Source organism: Hydra viridissima, unplaced genomic scaffold, assembly GCF_058129835.1.
Source record: "Hydra viridissima isolate aposymbiotic clone 2 unplaced genomic scaffold, HvirCarnegie_v1 scaffold_1, whole genome shotgun sequence".
Taxonomy (NCBI): Eukaryota; Metazoa; Cnidaria; class Hydrozoa; order Anthoathecata; family Hydridae; genus Hydra; species Hydra viridissima.
The window spans coordinates 23,047,882-23,070,093 of record NW_028324300.1 but is presented as its reverse complement, the minus strand read 5'-3'; the positions used below and the strand labels follow the sequence as shown (position 1 = coordinate 23,070,093).

Below are 22,212 nucleotides of genomic sequence, written 5' to 3'. Positions count from 1 at the left end.
GTTGGGGGGACATAGTTTATTGAAAAAACTCAATTCTTGAAGAAATTTGGTTGCAAAAAATTTAAAAATTGGAATAGAAAAAACTTTTGTTTTACACTTACAAAATCTTTGGATTAAATGGAACGAGTATGTGCTAATCTGTATTTTTTTAAGTATGTTTTCTCTGTAATATTTTGGAATAGAATTTTAAGTTCAGTTTTCTGGTATTATTAACTCTTGGACATCTCTTTTGGTGTTTTATTGTCTGTGTGAGTTTGAAATTCTTGTTTATTTGAAAGGAGTTGGTTTTCAAACAAAATGGTAGAACTTTCTTTATCAAAGTTTTTTGATTACAACGATTTTTTGTGATTTTGATTTTTCGATATTTGGTTGGAATTCAATACAGGTTGCCATAGTTAAGTAATCCTAAACAGGTTGAGAACGTTTTATTTCGTTCATTTTGTATAAAACATATATTTTTTAAAGTTTCTTGCCTTCCGAAAAAAATTAAAGTAAAAAAATCAGTTAAAGGATTAAATAATAAAACCATTATTATTTCCATGGCAAATTTTGTTTTATAGCGTTGTAAAAACAAATTTATATTAATTTATTATTTGATTTCTTATCATTATATTGTATAACTAATTTTCTTATAAATTAAATTCCAATTACTAAAAAAAAAAAGTATTTTGACTCAGTTACATGCACCTGACATACAGTCTGAAATTAAGTAATAAGTTTATAAAGCCAGCTTTTCTAGTTCCTCTCCTAATGACTTTATATTCTCTGTTTTTGTGAAAAAGTGTTGCATTTTATAAAAATTGTGTTATTATTTCGAAAGCCTAACAGTTTATTTTAAACAAAGTTATTCAAACCTCAAGATTCGCTGGTTGAAAGATAAAAGTAGGTACCGATTTTTTGATTTGAAGTTTTTGAATTGCAAAACACGTCAATGTTACTGTTGTGAAGTTCATATTCCAGAAACTCGTCATTGTTGTCAATATGAACTAAATTTTTAAAATATTCTTTTTTTAATGATACAATGATGGTTGAAAATCTCTGAAACGAAGCAAAACTAATCTCACTTGCATCAGATATTTGAAGAAAAACATTTTTATTCTTTTTTAATTTAAAAAGTAATAGTACAGTTGGTCAAATACGACATCTCCAACCCAAGACCTTAAAACATACCTTAGGTCATTTTCTAGTGCAAATGACAACGCAGTTGGTCAAAAAGGAGATTTCCAAATTAAAATCTTAAAATATATTTTCGATCATTTTTAGTGCGAACTGTTTGTTGTCAAAAATAACGATAAGCTTATTTAAGCCGATCCAAGAAAACCAACTATGTGGTTGAATGATTGAGTTTAAGACCTATATGAGGATGAAAGTAGTCCCCAGTCCAAAGACGCAAGTTTCAAAATTTAATTAAACAGGCAACGGAAAATAACGTCACAACAAAAATGTCACTTAAAAAATATAAAAGAAAAAAAAAAGCTTTACTGAGTGGAATCAAAGTAAACAAAGTCAGGAATAAGAAACAAAATGCGCTTTTTTTTTCTGCAAATCATGAAAAATTTAAGCCATTTAACCATAGAAAAACATGAAAAAATTCAGAGATTAAAAATTAGTCTACATGAAAAAAGTTGAGAGATTAAAAATTAGTCAAAAATGATCCGTTTTGACAGAAAATATAAGGTTAAAATGGGGGTGTTTAAAAAAAATGGGGGGGGGGGGGCTCATTGTTTTTTATATGTAAAATAACAGTTAAAGCAATGTTGAAATTACAGTTTACATTTTTGTGCACATTTTGTGCACAGATTTTCACCCTAAATTTTACAACCCTTGCTGTATATTTGAGATTATTCGATTTATTTAAGGATTTTTTGAAAATTTAATATTGTGAATTCCTTTAAGGATTATCTTTTTTTTACAATAACTTTTATGTTTTTCGTTTGTAGAATAAACATAATAAAATAAAATACCAATTTTCAGCTAAGTATAAATTTTATATTTAGTTTGTTTAATAGTAGTCAATAAGTATAAAAACAAGCTTCAAACTTAAATGTATAAAAACTGAACTGAAATTTTATTGATGAAATTTTACATTTTTTTCCTAAGCTCGCACTTAAGTCTTTTCTAACTTGGTTATTTTAAATTCATTTTCTCCAGGAAATAGGATTTGTCAAATCTATCAAACAAACTTGGATGTTTGTGATGTTTGTGTGCCACAAGGTCTCCTTGAGTCACGTTTTGTACTTTTGTTTCAACTTCTGAGTCATGGTATTCTAAAACAGGTTTTACTAGTTCTCTTTTTTCATTTTCCCTCCTCACACAACGTAGCTATAAGTGGATGAGAGATTTGCCTGAAATTGAGAGTACGCTCAAAGAATGAGCCAACTCGTCTGATCGGGAAGATGCCTTCAAAGGCAATAAGGGCCTAGGTTCTTATATGCTGAGAACACTCTGGCCAGCATATATTGGCCTGTTCAGTTTGAGTTTTTTTTTACCCTATAGGTATGTAATTAAATATTTTTAAAAATCACAGAGTAATAGTTAATATTGAAAATACGAAATCTAGAAATTATTCTTATTATATCATGCTGAGCAGCTGTGATTGATACTCATCTTCAAAAAAAGCAATTATTTTAATAGCCTGTAGTTGAAAGGAATGGAAAAGTAAAAAAATTAAAATTAAATTTTAAGTAAAAAAAAAGGAAATAACATAAGAGACCCAAAAATGCCTTTACCCCCAAAAAGACAAACTAATGATATGTTTTTACATTGAAATTACGCAAATGTGAACACAAAATTAATATATTTGTTTAACGATGAGCATCAGCGGTATTTGAGATCTTGTTTAAACAAGATTTTTGTAAAATTTATTTTTAGTAAAATTTTAAACTTTTTATTATCAACTTTCATAACACAAATTCACCTTAAAAAGTTTTTAAACTTATCAAAATCAAATTCTCACAGGATTAATCCACTGATTTGTGCTTAAAATCATTTAAAAAAAATTCAAACAAAGAAACATGTATTTTAACAAAAACCTTCATGCATAGGTAACAACTTACTAGATTTAGCTTCAGAAGGAGGTTTCATGGAGTTCACTGTTTCATATCCAAATGTTATATTTAAAAATTATATTTATCGAAAATGAATGAAAATACTTATAAATTTTATAAAAAATAGTCTCGGAAACTCTTCCTGAACTCAAATTACGAAAAATTTTCCCAATCGAAACAGAAAAATTTCAATTAAAAGCGTTATCACGATGTTTCTTACGAAAATTTCATCGTAAGTTGTAAACATTTTTCTTGATTCAAAGGCAAAGCAATCGAAGTTTTATTTTGCTTCATAAATTCAATTTTCGTGTTGATCAAGTAAATATCTCTCGCTTACCATCACCTTGCTTTCATTTGCACTGTAAATGGAATCAAGTTTCTTTTGTTAGTATCCGATCTGCTCAAGTGTTTGAATTCTTGTTTTGACAATTATGACGACTCTCTAAGTTTTTGGGTTATTGTTTTGACCTGCACAAGTATCAGCATTTACAATTTTGCAAAAAACATGAGTTACTTGCAAAGAAAAAACAAAAATTGAAATTCTTACCGAAAATCTCCGACTTTCATCTGTTTGACAATTTTATCTGTTAAACACTAGAAAATTTTTTTTGCGTTCCCCATAAAAATGATCTTCTCAAGAAAGTGAAGATAAGTTTTGCTTATGAAACCAATAGCCTTGTTTATGAAACCATATTAAATACAGAGTTCTTGAAGAAAAAGGCACAATAGGAATGATGCAAATTAGAAAATCATGGTGCACATTTTAAATACAGACAATTCTGGAATGTTTTTAACGAAGATGGAACAAGAACACGTGACTCACTTCGAGATGTTTGTGTTTCGAAGTTGCATATCTGGAGATGAAACGTACGAAACGCAAAGTAATCAAATGGAACAACAAAAATAATTGTAAGAATTCTTTGACTGAAATTCTTAAACGAAATATACGTTTCCTATGTGCAATAATGCATATATAAAATAGAAGTTGGAATGTGCATTATTTACATAAAGCATTTTATTTTAGCTTCTTGCATTAGCAAAATTTTTTGATGCAAGTATGCATTGATTTAAAATCAAAAGAACGTTCTCTTATTAAAACCAATCTAAATTTTTTCACTTCCAAACTAAACTGCTCGAGATAACGAGAAGTTAATAAAAAAATGAAAAGCAAAAATATTACTGTGGAGAGAGCACTCACTTACACAACTCGTCTATATAAAACCCAAAAATTGATTTAGTTTTCTTTAAATTATGAGAAAAAGAAAATAACAATTAGATTGTTGTAATGGAATAAATTCAACTACAAACTAAACTTACAAAATAATTTTTTTAATCATCTCTTAAAATATTTTCATGTGCCTTTTTGATAGAGCACCTTCTTCCGATGATTCTCTATTTCTTTTAACATCCTTATCAAATTTTCTTCTTTATTTTGATATAGTTGATGCTTTGGAAGAAGTTGAAGGCAGGTAATTTTCAACTTGTATAGGTATTATTATTTTCCGGCAAGAATTAGCATGCGTGTATTCTGATACCGTTATATGATTTTACATTTCTTCAGAAATTAGTAATAAATTAATTTCAGAGTTTACTACACCATTTCACTTTCTAAAATCAACAGCCATATTCTTTTCATCAATCCAAATTGTTTATATATAGTCATTAACCCTTTCTCTCCCGGGATATTTCCCGCTATATTCCCAGAGTCAAAATTCCTGATTCTGACTCAAACACTTTGAGACCTTGTAGTGACTAAAATAATAAACCAATCTCTCTGAAACTTGGCCTCTTTTTTACTAATACATTGATCGAACAAAATAACTAAAAAAAAATTATTTATCACAATTGTAATGACCCGCTGTGCCGGTCACAGAGAGTGAAAGGGTTAATCCAAACCGTTTATATATGTAATCTATCATATATATAGCTTTTTTAAGTCAAAACTTTACATAAACCATTTGCGAATTCTTCACTCGTTTTCCATTTATATGATATCATTATGCCCTAATTTTCGTTTTCTTCAGTTTCTGCTGTCAGTTTTAACATGGTGTCAAGCTAATTTCTTATCTTATGTTATCATTTCAAGTGGTCGAAGTTATATTTCAGTTAAAACTCTGACTGCAGATGATTAAACCTTATGAAAACATGCGAAAAGTTTTAACACATTGATGACGAAGTTTTGTTGACAAAACGTCTTAAAATCAGCACGAAAAGCAACAAAACAAACATAACGATCATTAATCTAAAAACTTTCATTTGCACAAAGTAAATGAAATCAAATAATATTTTAAATCATAAAAAAAAAAAGTTTTAATTGAAAAGTTAAAGTTAAACAGATTTTATTTTATAAAATCAAATTTTCTTAGCAAATAAATTAAACTTTTGCATAAAATTACACAAATTAATATGCAAAAAAAAGAAAATTTAAAGTGACATCAAAAATTATGCCATATTTGATTATTTTATCAACTTTCTCTAAAATATTTGATTTGTGATAAATAAGAACACAATGTGTTTAAAAGTCCCTGAAAACAAACGTGATAAAAGAAAAAACACGATTATAGTTGGTTGAACGAGAACTGCAATGTCACAATACAACTTTTTGTTTATTGATAAAAAAAATCCGTGGACTTTGATTGGTTAAACACAACCCACCATGCCATTTTGAAGGTTTACAACTAAATATAAAACAAAAATCAGAAAACAAACCTCTAATGGCACGTGACATTTTACTTGCCTACGAAATAATGTTTTAATATTGTCATTGAACATGGCCTTCTTTATAGAAGGCCTCGACACCGTGCGCGATTTTTTTTGACTGAAGGCCGGTTTTTAAAAACTTCTTATAAACGCAAATTTTGTTTGGATAAAGGTGTAAAATATTGATTGCTATTTTTCAGAAATATTTAAAGTTATTCTTCAAGTGAATTTAAATTAAATAATTTAGAATGCCTTTAAAATGCTGTGTTCCAAAATGTTCCTCAAATTATAAGTCTTCAGGTTGTAATGTATCTGTATATAAATTCCCTCGTGAAGAATCTGAAAAAAATAAATGGTTTATTAGTATCCCTCGTTTAAATTGGACCGTTACAAAATTCACTGCTGTTTGTAAATTGCATTGGCCAGATGAAGCGGAGTTTACATTATGTCGTGGTAAATTGAGACCGATTCATGCTCCATCAGTGTTTCCAAATATCTCTAAAAGTTGTCTCTCCTCTCCACCACCAAAAATGAGAAAGACTTTATCTTCTTCTTCAAAAAGAGGTATTAAAAAAGATGAATTAGAAAAATATAAAATAATTGATAATTTAAACTTTGGAGAAATCGAAAAATACTTATCTAATGATAATGATTTGATTACATACAAGCAAAACAATTCAATTTTCATCCAATCTAAAGTATTCAATTGTGGAGTTCCACTATTTTTGCTGATAATTAATCAAAGTTTGTTGTTCGAAGCGTTTCATTTTGGTTCAAAATGTACTATTAAACCTCTGTCAAATAACAAAATCACTTCTCTTTGTACAAAGTCATCTTTAAACGAAGCCCTTAGATATCTGAAAATTAAGGATAAGGATCATAAAATTCAAATAATTCTTGAGCATCTAAATGTAATGGGAGATCATTCTGTGGGTTGTGCTGTCTATTCTGCTGATATAATAACGAGAGCTTTTGAATATTTTGCAACAAGTCGTTCCACCTACCATCGATTATGTTATGATTATCAGTTGCCAAGTATTCGAACTTTGACGCGCATAACTTCAAAAATAAACTCTCAGGATGATTTAACTTTTTTAAGTTCTGTGTTATCGAACTTAGATGAAAAAAAAAGAAATTGTGTTTTATTGATAGATGAAGTTTATGTAAAAGCAGCATTATTATATCAAAGTGGAAATATTTTTGGAAATGCTGTTAATGATCCAGAGAAATTAGCTACTACTGTACTTTTATTTATGGTCAAAAGTCTTTATGGTGGACCTGAATTTTTAGCAAGAGTTTTACCAGTTAGTAATCTGACTTCAGATTTCCAACTAGAACAATGCAAATTAATTGTAGACACCATAGAAACCTCTACGTGTAATGGTAAAGTAATTGCAATTATTACAGATGGAAATAAAGTTAACCAAAGCTTCTTTTCTAAATTCAAAACAGTAGAAGGAAAACCTTGGTTATGTCAAAATGGTTCTTATATTTTATATGACTATGTTCATCTTTTGAAGTGCATAAGAAACAATTGGCTAACAGAAAAACTAGGTCAGTTGCAGTTTATTCATAATGAAATAACTCACATTGCAAATTGGAGAGATTTAATTAACTTATATACACTTGAAAAAAACCAGTTAATAAAGTTATCCAAATTGACTGAAACATCAATAAATCCTAAACCAATAGAACGACAAAAAGTAAGCACTTGTTTACAAATATTTAGTGAAGAGACAGTTGCAGCTCTAAAAACTCATCCTAAAATAGAACAAGAAAGTGTCAAGGGTACTGTTATTTTTTTGGAGTTAATTATAGAATTTTGGAAAATAGTGAATGTTAAATGTCCAGGTGCCAATGCTAGATTTAGGGATGAGTCGCGTAATGTAATCAGATCTTCAGATGACATTAATTTAAAAAAGTTGCTCGCTATTGCAACAATGGCTGAAAATATGAAACCAACATCTGGTAAACGTGTTCGCCAGCTTACCAGAAATACAAGCAATGCTCTTTCACATACTTGTCGTGGCCTAGTTGATTTGTCTTGAATATGTTATTTTAGGTTGGTTTTCTAGTGATCCAATTGAAAAATGTTTTGGAAAACTAAGGCAAGGCTCTGGTGGTACTTACTTTATAACAGCTAAATCAGTTATCGAAAAAGTACGTATTCAACATGCTAAGCTGGTGCTACAGCTGAATATTGATGTAGAAGGAAATGATGGCCATGACTGTCTTTTATGTCTTGAAGATTTAAATGATAGGGAAATTGATATAATTTACAATTTAGCAGATCTAGAAGATACTATAAATATAGACATTTTATATGCTATTGTCTATATTGCTGGTTATGTTCAAAAGTGTTCTACTGAAGAAAATGATGAAGATACAACTACATATTATGAAAAATATGGAACTTATTTGAATACTTTAAATAGAGGAGGATTAACTATTCCATCAGATACTCTATCTCAGTGGTCCTTATTTTGCTACATATTTTTTACTTTATTAGATAAAAGAGTTTGCAGAACATTTCTTATATGACAGTTTGCATTTATTGCAGAGTTGTACCGTTTTTCTATTGCAAAGAAACAATGCCAAACATTAGCAAACATTTTTTTAAAGAACTTTGCATTACTTCACACTCCCAAAAGTAATAAAGAAACCAAACTAAAAGAAATCAAGCTTATGTAAAAAATTTTTTTCATGTTTAGTAAAAAAATAATTTGGTTTTTTATTGGTGTATTTTTCTCATTACTTATTATTTCTTATATATTATATATATAAAATTTTGATTTAAAATGTTTTTATTCATTTTAATAAATAATTTAAGCTTATAAAAAAGTTGTTAATTTAACGTCAAAAAAATAATTTTATAATAATGCATCAAAAAAATGCAAGTAGAATGTTCACTAATTATATGTTTAGTCTTAGCAAAGCTATACAACATTTTTCTATTTTACTAAACCGCGATATTTTTTTTTAAATCGGCCTTCAGTCAAAAAAAATCGCGCACGGTGTCGAGGCCTTCTATAAAGAAGGCCATGTCATTGAATCAAATTTAAATTTGTTTTGATTTGTTTTGAACTTTGTGTTATTTCAATTTTAATTTGATTGGTTAATAAGCACTCCTATTTCTGTCTACTGAAGTGACATAAAATTCACAGAAGTAATTAAGTACAAGTCATCTTTAGGTTAGATAAAAATTATTTAAACGAACTCGAAAGATTTAAATACTATGTACAAATAGTTGTTGCTACAAATAAGTCGGCAAAATTGAAGTATTTTTTCTCTCCTTTCAATTATTTTCTACTAAAAATATAAATCAACTGACTAATGAAATAAAAAATCTTTTTCACAAACGGAGGATTTACTTTTGGAGTATTTGTCGATCTTTCCACAGCATTTGATAAAGTTGACCATCAGTTTCTATCATCCAAAAGTTCGCAGTCCAACAAAATGTTCATGAAGTTCTACTTCATGAACATTTTGTTGGACTGCGAACTTTTCAAATTGACTTAGTAATAAACCTTTACAAATTTTTGCTAAGCAAACAATAAAAATTTTTAAGAATTCAAAAGTCAAAAATAAGAAGATTTTTAAATTTTATGTTAGTATTTTTGTGTGGTTTATTAAGATTTACACAAAATACGGAGTATGATCTGCATTCAGTTTAATATTCATGTGCTTCAGAGAAAGAAGAATCGTCTGTCTCGGTCATCTATTTCAAAAGTTCTCTTTTTTAGAGTATACCCTTCTAAATATTCTTAGTTCCAGATTTAATCGAATCCTGAAATTTTTGTTCATTATGATTTCTGATTAAAAGATATTTTTTCCACTCGTAAATAAAAAATAATGTGTCAGACAAAAAAAATGGAATCTTTAAGAAGATTTATCTTTCATTAATAACGCAACAAATAATTTATTAGAGTTAAAAAATATTTTCAAAACAAACTTTTCATGTTTCATTTTCTGTAAGATCATAGATAATTTTCTCAAAAATCAATATAATAAAAAAGAACTGACGGTAAAACCAAAAATCACAAAATAACCTGATCCTAAAGACAAACCTATAGTTAAAACGAAATTCCCTTCCTTTCAAAATTGTTTTCGATTGCGATGCATGCGACTAAACAAATTTCGTAAAACTCATTTTCAGTTGAAATCGTGTAAAATTCTTTTTCTCATTTTTAGGTTTTTAAATGAATCAGATCTCGTTCTCATTTTCATGGAATGGATGAGATTGCAATTTCTTGCGACCTTATGCACTCTAAAACTTTAATACAAAAAGTTTGAAACACCTTTTAAATAATGCAAGTTTGAAATTTATTTTGCTTTTGTAATTTTTTAAATTCATCTCACCGTCAAATAACATGATGATAAATGTCATATTGGTCATAAGAGAAACTAAATAAATATATATACATTAAGCATAAGTGGTTTTCACTGGCTTCTACTGAAACCAGTTTAATTCCATTGAGAAAATTCTGCCGAGATCTCAATAAGTGATACACAGAGGGTGCTACGTCTGGACTATACGGTGGATGCAATAATATTTCCCATTCCAATTTTCGTAATTTTTAACGGTTCATGATGAAAAACAACACCTTTCTTTTTATTTGATTCAGACTATTTTCTTTTAATAACCTGGCGTATTCTTTCTACTCCATAAAAGACTAAAGAATCCATTGTCTTTTCAAATACCGAAGCTCATAGCGGACAATACCCTTCCAGTCCCATCACATCTACAGCATCACCTTGTTAAACGTCAATTCTCACTTCACGAACTCTTATGACGGCTCACCAATCCTTAAGAAATCCATCAGTTTCACTGATTGGACGACCGGATAGTGAAAACATCTTTCCATAAAAGTTACCAAAACGAAAGCAAACAAACCATTTCCGCCAATTTTGATTTTGATTTTGATAAAATACCTTTCACCCTACAAAACACAAACTTTTTCGCTAACCGGAACAGTTGCGCATCCCATACTTTTCAAAAATCGCCGTTTTTTTGCCATAAACCTATAGCCCAAAGAATTTTTTTGCCTGAAGGTATATAAATGTTGAATCTGTTTTAAAAAAACTGATGGTATAAAGTTTTCATTTGCAAAAACGGACTTCATTGTTTCATTTTCTAGACGAAAAAATGAACTTTTGGATGAAATTAAAATTCTTGTGAACGCAACAAAAAAACTTTAAAACTTCTTGATAAAATTAAAACTTTTTTTTAACAAACGCAAAACAAAGTTTTAGAAAGAAAACTTAAATAAAATTATTTTAATATAAGGTTTTGACTTATCTTTATATTTATGTATTTGTCATTTTTCTTTTTTTTTTAATTATTTATTTTAATCCACAAATATTATATTGCGAAAGTAAGAGATATTTAATCAGTTTGAAAACACAAATGATTTGAAAACAAGAAAAAAGGTATGCACATCTATGTTTGAATTAATTGATAATTTATACAATTTTTTAAAACAAATGTCTTACCACTTTCTTATTATTATAAGTAATGTTTTAATAATATAAATATTAATGTTTTCTTATAAAAAAAAATTACTGAAGAAATAGTAAATAAGTTATCTTCAAATTAGAAATGTCTATCAACAATACCAGACAGTACTTCAGCATGGCATTCTCATTATAAAATCTCATTACAAAGATTAATTTGCAGCCAAAACAAGATTGAAAGGGAATTTGCGGTTAATGATATTCTGAAAACTATAAAACATCAAAATGAGAAGCCTCCCAGATAATAGCTACCAGAGCATACAAGATTCCAAGCTTAAACTTACATGCAACCACATTGAGCGACCTTATAACATGGAAAGAAGCCTGTCTTAACCTGTCAAATGAATAATAGTGATCTAGAAATATTCCTGGAGGGTCCTTTGCTATTTCTGAACTTCCCTGTTCACACACAAGGAGTTGAGAGGGAAGTTAAGGAGGTAAAATTGATTTTCCTTATGCGTAACAATATGTTTTAAGAAAAATTTAAGAAATATTTACTGCTATGAAATAGATTTTATTCAATCAGATTTTTTAAGGAAACTGTAGCTTCTGAAACAGTCTTTAGTTTGGAAAGAAACATAGTTTTATCCATGCAAAAGCAGAAAATTGAGCAATGTCTCCTTTTAATAGCAAGAAGAGCCTCTATCCATTTTCGCATTCATTTTTGTCATTTTTAGTGCCTATAACAAAACAAGTTAGAGGAATTAAATTATAAAATAAAATATTAGTTTCATTTTTGTTTGTTAAATTTTTTAACTTTGGTATCGTATTATAGTATAAGCATTTATGAAACCTGGCACTTACACATGGGATATGAAGGGGGTTTATGCATCTCTCCAATTTTTCAAAAAAATATCCATATTTAATTACATTCAATCAAGTGAAAAAAAAAATCGTTTTTTATATCATCTGTATGAGATTGTTTTACACATTTTAAACTTCGCTCCTTCCTCACCAATTGAGTTAATATTTGCAAAAATTAAGGTCAATTATTGCAAATGTTTCGTTCATTTTGAAAAATTTATCTATGCCCCCCCCTCCTAAAAAAAAAAAAAAAAAAAAATTCCTTGGGGCCGACCTTGCTAATGAGAGTTGAAACGTACAGGATACCTTAACACATATACCTATTTCATTATTGAAGTATATTGTTAACTTTATATCGATATATAAAGCTAAAAATAAATAGGCTAAGAGCGGACGAACTAGTGAAGAGAACAAATATACCAAATAAACACCTATAGGCTTTATATGAGTATATAAAAGCCTTGTTTCTTCAATATCGGAATGGATTACGACTTCATTTAATCGTGAAGAAGTAGAGTTTTTACCGGCTTCAATTTGAAGTTTAACGATTCAAGTTCATGAGCTTTTTATCCTTGATAAAACCAAAGATTTCAGGGATAAGACTTCCCAAAAATCCTGCTTAACTACCGAATAATGCTATATATATATTTTTTTTCTTATCTTTTACCAATCAGCTTCTGGTTCGGATTTGTCAACCAGAGAATAATAAATAATAGATTAACAAATCATTGACTTTTACTTGTTCTCCCATAAACTAACTTTGCCAATTCTTTTTATGTCTATTTCTATCGTCTATGGTATTATTCAACTGATTTTTTGAGGTAGAATTTTTATTTTGTCTTTCTGTTGACAATTGTTTGTATTGGTTGACTTCATTTTGTAAGTTACTAACTTCGCTTCTGTTTATTAACTTCACTTTTGTAAACAGACGTTTAATCGGTTAACTTCAGCTTAGCCTACATCAATCTCTTCTCGACGTTATCTTTTTTATGCTGAATGTGAGCAACTACATGTTCTTTATCTTTTAATAAGTGATTTTTAAATCATCAAAATTTTGTTTAAATTCAGCTTGCTGTTTTTCTACATAGTTATTAAGAACATTTGAAGGGCTCAGCGGAAAAGTGGTCTAAGCCACAATTACTTTATTTTTAGTAAACTGTAAAAGACTTTAAGGATCTTTTTAAAAATAACAGGAAAAAGTATAATTATCAGAAAAATAGTATTTATTATAAAGACAGGTGAAAAAATACACTGGTATATCTACTAAAAAATTAGGACACTATATTACTGTGTTCTGCAATAACAAAAATGTTAGGCAACTTTGCCTCTTCAAAATTTTTAAAATATTGTTAATAGAGTTGGTTAGGCTAAATGGATGTTTTGTTTATGACTTGTTAATGATTCTTTTAAATATGTAGCATGCACTAATTTATGTCTTCGTCGCCAGAATCATCTGTTAGACCCAAATCAGTTGCTTCCTCGTCACCTTTAAGAGCAAGATAATAGGGATGATCGACAGGTGGTGTGAATTGTATTAGCTCAAAAAGATCACTTAGCTTTTCTCTTGTGAGTTTTCTTCCATTGGGGTACAAGGGCTCAATTTCAACATTGATAGTGGTAGATGGCCGTCCACGATTTCGCTTTGTTTCGTCCAGCAACATGAATGTGTCACTTTCTAAATGTGTTTGCTTCATTTGAAATGAGCGTGGTGATCCTTTTTCCAATTTTATCCAGCATGTCTTTAGCCATGAAACTTTTTCGCCATTTGTTAATTTTTTTCTATTGGTTATCCCACTCTCCAATGATTTTGCACTGAGAAATTCATGGGTCTCCATTTTTTTTAAAATAAATATTGGGGCCCTCTTCTTTGTATTTTTAATAAGGTCTATCCAATGATCTGAAACAAAAATTTGGTCGTTCATTTTTTTGGCTTTTTCAATCACAGCAAAGTCTCGGTCGCAGGAGGAAAAACTATGCCCTGGTACAAAAAATTTCTGTTCAATGGTTTTCAGAAATTTCAGAGACTTGTGCAAAATATATTGTAACATAAGAGACATTTTTATATTACGATTTTGTCCACCGCAACTATCGCTATACAATATTAAATGGGTCACAGTTTCTGGTATGTGTCGAAAAACATGCTCGAGGATACACGAACCCAGTTCTTGAGTACCTCTGGATGTTTGTTCCTCACTCCATACATACATAAAACCCTTCGTTAAGTTTTCATCGTGGATTCCAAGATTGTAAGTCCACATTTGCCTTTTATAGTATTGCTTAGTACAGGCTATTCCTGTACTAAGCACTGGTGTCGGTAGAGTTTTTTGTAAGTCGAAAACTAATACCCTCTTGTTTGGATTTGTATGTGCATCTAGTGTATCTTCTTTCATTTTTTGCTCCCTCCTAACAGTGTTCTTTTCTTCACCCTCTGAAAGACACCTAATTTTATTGTTAAATAGATCACATTTTTGACATGTATCTGATTGCGGATGGTGAAAATGTAAATTGAATTTTGTATTGAATATGCGTCGAAATACAAAAATTGAAAGTGGGGTGCGATCATTTTCATTGCAATTGCAAACATATTTCTCGTACATCGTTGACATTCGTAAAGTTGGAGGCAAATAATTTCTGTACTGGTTGTCTTTTCTGCTATAGTGAGATTGGTACGTTGGAAATAAGCGAATAAATCTTTGAAGATATTCTGTGTCTTCATCACTACTTTTATTTTGTGGAGCCGATTTACCTCTGCGATCTTCGATAGGTGTACCATCTGTTTTTTTCCTTGCTAAAATATTTGTTATTGTCCCATCAGGAATGTGCAATGTGTTTTTGAAGTAAGTAAATCTTTTTAACATTTCCACATTCATCAGTTAGTTTATAGGAACGACTATTTGCCCTACGGTATGCAGTATGCAGTATACGTCCTGTGTTTTTCTTTTACATCAACAGAACCCATTACAAAGGCGTTTTTTAAATCCCAGTTGATGGTGTAAAAGTTAGAAAAAATTTGATTACGGCGAGCAACTGTTATTTTACTGCTGCTCTCTAGATTGCACTCTAGATTGCACTCTAGATTGCTTTGATGAGCCAGCTATTGTTAGAAAAAAAAAAGGTTTTAAGGTTAAAAAAGACTTTTACGAAAAACTATGAAAAATTACGAAAACTACTAAAGGAAAAAAAATTCGATTTATGGTTAGAACAGTTAAAACGCACATGCACATGGCCCTTTTCCTGGAGTGTTATTGATTAATGCAATCAAACGGCATAATAATTCGGCTCCGCCAGAATGGTGGTCTGTCTCTCTACCAAGGTGTCCGGCCAGCTATTGGTAAAGCAAATTTTGCTTTTTCTAAAAAAATTATATAAAATAATAGTTAAAAACTAAAAACACTGTAAAGACTACATTTTACATTCCCTTTTTATCCTACTATAACCATAAATTTATTTGCCTTTTGTTTTAAATAGCTTTAATCCTAGTTGGATTAAAGCTATTTTAAATAAATTAAAGTCTCTCCAATTTCTTCGTGTTTTTTAAATAACTTTTAAAACTATTCAAGCTCTATTTCTTGACCCCCGTATTTTAAAATTTTTTTAAAAAAATCTTCTTTTTAAAAAAATCTTCTTTTTAAAAAAATCTTCTTTTCAAAAAAATCTTCTTTTTAACTAAAAATGCTTTATGTTTTATTTACAGTTTTTAAACATTTTATAAAAAGCCAACAAAAATATTGGAACTTTATTTTCTTAATTCTTTATTTTTCTTTCCATTTATTGGTAAAAGTTCATTGAACTTCTTCTGATTCCTCTTTTATAATAAAATCAACTGTACCCTTCACTTCTATGGTTAAACCCTTAAAAGTAAAATTCCCTGATATTTTAGATAATCCTGCTCATTTTTGGTTTTAAATAAACGGATAAGAAATTCATCCTTAATGTCAGTAGCTATATTTCGGATAAATTCATCGTCCTGACTCTTTTCTAGTAACAATAACTCTATTAGTAAATTATCAATTTTGCACTCTTTTCTATTTTCTATTAACCAGTACAACAAAATTCGTTTCCTTCAATAAAAATTGGTCAATAAATGCATTAACTAATTTTTCTAAATTCCAAACTTTCTTTATTTTTTTTTGAAACTATACCGAGTATGCCAAAAAAATTTTTAAAAACTAAAATGCATCTCCTCTTTTAATAATTGATTATTATTAGTTTCCGTAGCATAAGAGAGTTATATATTATAGCTATAGTGACCCGCTAATTCTATTGTAAAAAAGTCCTGTAATTTACTAACGGTAATATTTTCCGTTTAGTTAAAGAAGATCTTGAATATTTTGATTGCAAAAAATGAAAGAGTAATTTTAACTACTTAAAAATGAAAGAATAATTTTAAGTAATTTTTATTTTACTATGTTATAACTGTGAGCAATCATCCCACGTGATACGGCATGATTTCACACATTTCTTTTATAATGAAAAAAAATAAACAAAAACTAAGAATTTTATAATGATTGTTATCATGTAATTATTATCACTCGAATGTCTTTTTTTCAGTGAGACAACATTTTACTTTTTTTTTTGTCTCCGATTTAAGACAACAAAAGTGACTGCTACATACTTAGTCAAATTTCATTTTGAACAATTATACATTATTACTAGAACATGAACTATCTTAGCAATAAACAAAATTATTTTTCTGTTAAGAAAAAGTTTGGATTATTAAGATAAAATTAAAAAAATAATTTTGAAAAATTTGAAGCTAATGGCATAAAACTTATATGAATTCCTGGTCAAATGCTACATACACAGCGTAGCCAGAAAATTTACACGAGGGCAAATTTTTTATGATATTGATGCAGCTTTTTGATGTTAAAATTGTCAAAATATTTTATAAATTTATATATATAAAAAAACAAGAACAAGATAAACAATAAATTGGTTTTACAAAAACTTGCTATTTGATTTAAAGAAATTAAATTTACTCGAAAGAACTTTATAAAAAAATGGTAAATTAACATTTGAAGTAGTCAACTTTTGCTTTTATGCATAGTTGAATGCCATATGGCGTGGATTCAACAACCTCATGCAACAATAATTAGGCGATTCTGTCCAAATCTTTAATAACTGTTGTTTAAGATTTTCAACTGAAACTATATTTCTCATATTTTCCATCATTCCAACTCCATAAATGATCAATAGGATTTAAATCAGGCGATTGAGCTCACCAAGGAATTATAATGTACCTTTCTCATTGAACTAGCCTTAAATAAAATGCGCAGTATGAAGTATGGCACTATCCTGCTGAATATTCGATTTTTGCTTCTTACAGAAAACAATGTTGTGGACTATTTTAACTTTTCTAGAGCATCTTTGTAGCTTTTTGTGATTCTTTCGGTGTATATATATATATATATATATATTAATGAGACTTTGAACCATTGTGAGAAATACATCCCCATATTCCAGCTGAGTCTCCACCTCCTTGTAAACTTGGTATAACACAGCGAGATGAATACTACCCATGCTTTTATCTTTTAATATACACCTTTCCTTTGCAATTTAGTACCTCAAAATTAACTTCATCACTAAAAATTGCCCGCGACCATTTTTCAACAGACCAGTTGATTCTTTCTTGGCACCATTTCAACTGTTTTAGGCGGTCATTTACAACCAAAAGGTTTTTAAATGGAGATATATGAGCCTATGTCTTTGTTAAGTAACATATTTCTCACTGTTTTTTTGTCAATTGTACCATTCTTTAAAGAAGCATTCTCTGGTTAAACAACAAATACTTATCTTAGGATCGAACGTTTCATTCCCAGGTAAAAAACTGGTCAATGATCAATAGAAGAGAGGGAAGTGTTGCGCATGCACAAGAAAGGCGCCAATAAATAGAGGAACTCTTACTCAAATTAATAAAAAAAAGATTTAAAAAAAATTGTTTGCTTTGATGATTTTATTATTAAAAAACTAAACCGATATCATAAAAAACTTGTCCTCGTGTAAACTTTTTTGACACACTGTATTTAACCCTTTTCCCGTTTGTGTTGCATATTTGCAACAAATGATTTGCTGATAATTTTTTTGGTTATAAAGTTTATCCACAACATTAGCAGTTTTGAAATATGTATTTTAGATCTTTCTATTTTTATTTTAACGCAATATAACCACAATAACATTTTCTTTTGAATAATGGCAGCTCAAAAGAGAAGTGCTATTTTTAGTAAGTTTTAGTTACTATCGTTAATGCTCATTTTTGAATATAGGAAAACCCATGCTGACGCTTAAAACTTTTTAATTGTTATGTGCTATGATTGAAGTTTTATATTAGTGTCATTATAAACTAAAACAAGCATAAGATATTGTTAGATTTACCTCCTAATTTATTTGTTGCAAATGTGCAACATTGTCGGATCAAGGTATAAAAAATGATCATTTTTTTTTACTATATGATTTCTCTGGTAGCTACTACAAAAACTTGTAGAATTCAAAATTTTACTGTACAAGAAGCTGTTAATTACGTACTTGAACCAGATTCTGATTCTGAGTTATCAGACTTAGTGAAATCAGATGAATCAGGGAATGAGGCAGAACTTGAAATTGGCAATGTTGTTTTCAGTTCTGAAGAATCTGAGTGAGTCAGTTTTGATTACCATTGATTTGCTTTGAGAAATGATGTAAATTTACATTAATTTTTTTATCTTTAGGACTGAAGAAGAAGAAGAAGAAGAAAGTGGTTTTTCACCATTCAACATGACTTTAGGATCCGAAGAGTCATGGTATGTATCAATTTGAATAATGAATCTCATATTTAAAAAATTATATATATACATATTTCCAAAATGTGAGATTCTTTAATCAAATTGATAAATACAATGCCTCTTTAAATCCAAAAGTATATTTCAAGCAATATGTATAATATATATATATATATATATATATATATATATATATATATATATATATATATATATATATATATATATATATATATATATTACACATATTACTTAAAATAAATTTTAGTGATTATGAGGATGATGCGATTCTGTGGAAAAGAAAGTCTGCAAAGAAGCCGGTCTATAAATGGAGGAAAACGCAACTACCAATATTTGATGCAGCGTTCCAAGGAGAGGAATTTTCTCTACCAGAACGCAATGACATGACACCATTTGAGTATTTTAAACTATTTTGGGATGATAGCATCACCCAGAACTTAGTTGAACAAACTAATCTCTATAGTGTCCAGGTAACAGGCACTAGTATAGCCACAAACTTAAAAGAGATTGAGCAATTCTTAGGTGTTCAGATGTTGATGTCATTAGTTCGCCTCCCTAGCTATGAATCGTTTTGGTCAACAGAACTTCGATGCGATGCTGTTGCTGATGTTATGAATTTAAAGCGTTATGAATGTCTTAGAAGGTTCTTGCATGCAGTGGACAATACTACAAAAAATAAATACTCTGGCAAATTGTTTAAGGTTAAACCTGTATTAGATGCTGTTCGTAATAACTGCATCAAAATTGAACAAGAGCAAGACCAATCGGTAGATGAGCAAATGATACCTGCAAAAACAAAACGCAGTGGGATATGTCAGTATATGCCCAAAAAAATCCACAAATGGGGTTTTAAAAATTTTGTTAGAGCAGGAAAGTCAGGCATAATATGCGACTTTTTCATCTACGCAGGTGCTACTAGTGCAGGTGGCCAAACTTGCGGTGCTGAGGATATAATACTTCGACTAGTTCAAGAAATGCCTAAACACAAAAACTTCCGTATATACTTTGACAACTGATTTTCTACATTGCCATTAATTAATAAACTGAAAACTATGGGAATATTAGCTACAGGAACTTTCCGTAGTAATCGAATCGGAAAATGCCCACTTTTATCTGACATAGTATTGAAATCTCAAGGAAGAGGATCATGGGACTACCAAGTGGATCAGAATTCTGGGATACATTTAGTAAAATGGTTTGATAGCAAAGCCGTTATTGTTGGATCAACTCATGCTGGTGTCGCAGGATCAACGAAAGTCAAATGGTTTGACAGCAAAAAGAAAGTATATGTTGATGTCAAAACTCCTGATATTGTTGTTGCATACAATGCGTCAATGGGAGGAGTAGATCTGGCAGACATGCTGATACCATTATACCGCACGAGAATAAACACTAAAAAACGGTGGTACTTAAAATTGATTTTTCACTGCATTGACATATCAAAGATAAATGCTTGGTTGTTATACCGAAGGCACTGTACTAAACTTCAAGTGCCTAAAAAAAAACAGCTCACTTTAAGAAGATTTATTTTACAGGTAGCAACAGCGTTGAAGCTCAAAGACAAAGATCCAGAAAAAAAAGTTGGTCGTCCCAAAAGAAGTTTCTCACCTTTAAAGACTCTCGGAAGAAAGCCATCAAACCCAAAACCAATTAGTGATATAAGATATGATGGATTCTGCCACTGGCCCGAAATCAAGGATAAAAGGGGGCGGTGCAGAATATGTAACATGACCTGTTCTTTTGCTTGTTCAAAATGTAAAATACAACTTTGTTTGAACAAGGATAGAAACTGCTTCAAAGACTTCCATGTACAATAAAATTAGATAATATATAACTATAGTAAGAAAAAATTATTTTAAAACTACAACGGTCTATTAAACATGCCTGAATTTACCCATATTACTATTACTATTATTTTTTTTTTTTAAAAAAAAAGCGTTATTTTCTATACCTCTTTTCGGCAAAGTTGCATATATGCAACAAATCATAAAACAATAATAATTATCAAAAAGATTTATTTTGTGTTTTTTTCTAGCACATAATGCCATATTCTTACAAAAAATTCATTAAAAAATTTTTTTTAGTAGTTTGATCATAATGTGCCGGATAGAGGGTTAACACTCTGCATGTTTATTAATGGTTATCAATTTTTGGTTATAAATGGTTATAAATGCATGCATTAAAACTTAAAACTTTAAGTTTTAATGGACGCATTTATTATCGTCTTTTTAACTCTTTGCATCTAATTGACATTACAAATTCAGCGAGAAAGGTTATAAAGGGAACTGTCCAATGGATTTGAATAGAAAAAGTGGCTTTAAAGGGACTCTACAAAAATTCACTTTCAAAGATTCATTGTTTTAAGAAAAAGTTTAAATGATGAATTTGTTAAACTTAAAATATTTTCATGAACTCATTGTGTTGCTTTATATTGATTTATATTTTATCATATTGTATCATATAATATTATATTATATTATATACAATGTTTAATTACATTATATTATCTTACATCACATTATATTTTATTACATTAAAGTAAATGAAATTGTATAATATATTATATTATATTATTATATAGTCCATTATAACATATTACATTATATATTATATTTCATTATATTATACTATATCATATTATTTTATTAACATTTTACGATGTACACAGTAAAAGAAAAATCGCACGTGTTACATGGACGAAGACTGCTTCGCGTGAACTTACAAAGTTTATTAGCAGAAAAAAATTTCTTCTAAAAGGAATTTTTTTACATCATCATGGAGGAAACATCCACATGCAGTTTGGATGTGACTTTCGTAAATCTAATCAAAAACTCTTCGCTTCATAAACACTTTACAATCGCCCTATGAAATTGTCAAATGGATTAATTTAAATAATTTGAATAATTTGAATAATTTAGTTTAAATGATGAATTGAATGAATTGCTGCAGAATCTGTGCACCATTTCATTAATATTTTATCTATCTTTTTTAAAGCGCTTTGACAAATTTTTTTAATGCCAATGGACTTTTTTTAAGCATTTTACGCTGATTTGGGTATTTAAGGGTTTAAAAAAACGTAAAATAAAATACCTTAGAATTTATAAGGGTTTATAAAAATGTTAAAACAAAATGACAACTTCAGTTTTAACGATTTCATATTTTTAACAAAATGCACTAATATATTCAAAAAAAGAGTGGAATTTTCATTAGAAAACATATCACTAACAAATTGTTATACAAAACACAAGTTACATTAATCATTAGTTTTAAAGATGCCAATGACAAAGGTAAACACGTTAAGCAAAGCTATATTTAATCAAAAACCAAAAAGACAAATTTGGTTTTGAATATCAAAAAAGAGCAAAATCAAT

General features: G+C 29.1%; 1 pseudogene; it reads right to left on the bottom strand.

Moving 5' to 3' along the window:
* Positions 1–14,283: 14,283 nt before the first annotated feature.
* On the bottom strand, positions 14,284–17,225 carry LOC149893971 (uncharacterized; annotated as a pseudogene).
* Positions 17,226–22,212: the final 4,987 nt, after the last annotated feature.